Source organism: Myotis davidii, unplaced genomic scaffold (genome assembly GCF_000327345.1).
Source record: "Myotis davidii unplaced genomic scaffold, ASM32734v1 scaffold317, whole genome shotgun sequence".
In the NCBI taxonomy this organism is placed as follows: domain Eukaryota; kingdom Metazoa; phylum Chordata; class Mammalia; order Chiroptera; family Vespertilionidae; genus Myotis; species Myotis davidii.
This window is the reverse complement of record NW_006288994.1, coordinates 282,901-284,863: the sequence shown is the minus strand read 5'-3', so window position 1 is coordinate 284,863 and position 1,963 is coordinate 282,901. Positions and strand designations below refer to the sequence as shown.

General features: G+C 46.7%; 1 protein-coding gene across 1 annotated transcript in view; it reads right to left on the bottom strand.

Annotated features, from left to right (window-relative positions):
• RBM12B (RNA binding motif protein 12B) overlaps positions 1–439 on the bottom strand; it is a 9,042-nt gene extending 8,603 nt beyond the window's left edge. The window contains exon 1 of the mRNA XM_006761198.2: positions 204–439. The gene's annotated coding sequence lies outside the window, so the exon portion shown is untranslated. The remainder of the gene's footprint in view (positions 1–203) is intronic.
• Positions 440–1,963: the final 1,524 nt, after the last annotated feature.

Here is a 1,963-nt window from a genome sequence, read left to right as displayed (position 1 = left end):
CCCCTCCCCACCCCCGACGCGCCCCCACGGTAACTGCCTTCGCGCTTGGCAACAAGCACACACCGCTGCGGCCGAGTCGGACACACGGGCGGGGGGTGGAGGGGGAGCGGGGAGAAGGATGAGGAGGGGGGGGCACTCCTCGTCGCGGCAGCCTTCCCAGAAGGGCCCCTCAGTGAACCTAGAAGAAGATGGCGCCCACTCACCCCTCCACTCTGGACAAACGGACGTACTGTTTGCCCATGCGCTCTCCCGGCGTCACCCACCGGCCCGGCGCCCCGGCCAGGTCTGCGCACGCTCCGAGACCCGCACCCACTTACTGTTGTCAGGGGGTGGGGGCGGCGCCAGCCCGAGCCCGCGCGGCTACGCGGAGCTTCTGCGCATGCGCAGGTTCCAGCCAATCACGGGAAGGAGAGATTTTGAGCCAAAACTGGGAGGTTGATTCGTGGCTCTTCAGAAGCTTCCATAAAGAGCTGCCCGAGTACAGCGCCCAAACGTTCCCGATTTCAAGGAGTTAAGGGAAGTAACGGCAGAGGAAACTTGGCGGTTTCTTTTTTTTTTCTTTACAGCGCTGCACAGTTATTTGTGTGGTGTCAACAACTTCCAAAAGGATCGTTGTAAACTCTTAAAAGGCCAAAAAATGTTAGTTTTACTGCTTTTACATATTCCCTAAGTCACCGTGGTCGGCAAGCTGCAGCTCCCGAGCCACATGCGGCTCTTTGGCCCCTTGAGTGTGGCTCTTCCTAAGCCTTAGGAGTACCCTAATGAATTTAATAACAATGTACCTACCTATATAGTTTAAGTTTAAAAAATTTGGCTCTCAAAGGAAATTTCAATCGTTGTCCTGTTGATATTTGGCTCTGTTGACTAATGAGTTTGCCAACCCGCTGCGCCTAGTGCAATGCCAACGCCCAGGGGGCTTAATAAGTGCGTACTATATTCAACTTTATAGGCATTAATAACTTTATGCCTGCATTTGTTGATCGTATTTTATGGTGTTTTGAAACATGAGAACAGAAAAGCCAACCATGAGAATTGGGAAGTAAAAAGCACAGTTACGGGCATGTTCTGCAATGCCTGTTCTGTAATAGCTGGTGAACCAGCTCGCATGTGATGTTATTTCCAGTCGTTGTCCTGTTGATATTTGGCTCTGTTGACTAATGAGTTTGCCAACCCGCTGCGCCTAGTGCAATGCCAACGCCCAGGGGGCTTAATAAGTGCGTACTATATTCAACTTTATAGGCATTAATAACTTTATGCCTGCATTTGTTGATCGTATTTTATGGTGTTTTGAAACATGAGAACAGAAAGGCCAACCATGAAAATTGGGAAGTAAAAAGTACATGTTCTGCAATGCCTGTTCTGTAATTGCTGGTGAACCAGCTCGCATGTGATGTTATTTTATTGTTTACAAATCACAAAGCAGCCCACCATGTTCATAATTAGATATGCATTTATCTGTTGATTCAAAAAGCTCACTAAGAAAGCAAACATCAGATGTTTAAAGTTTACAGATGAGAAAGAAAAATTGAGTTTTCAATCCCTAGCTCACTGCAAAATACCCATTCTTTAATTTAGTGATATGATTGTGAGAAAGAAGAGGCAGTTTAACAAATGGACAATAGGTGGTTCCTGGAGTGAGCGCCACCATTTACTGACTTGGGCAAATTACTTATAGAAGTAAATATGTATCTGAGACTACATAAGTATAAGTGACTTTTTTCAAATGTCAAGGTGATCCAGGGACAAGCCCTTGGGAAGCTAGGCTCATTGACCAGGTGGCATTGACCCTGATTATTCCCCACAGTCCAGGGTTGGGTCCTGGCCTGGCAAGCTCAGGAACCTGAACTTATAAGCTAACATTTATTGAGGGTTTATTGTATGCCAGGCCCTGTGCAGTATTATCTCATTCTTTTCTTTCTTCCTTCCTTTCTATCTTTACTGTTTTTTTTTTTTTTTTTGTATG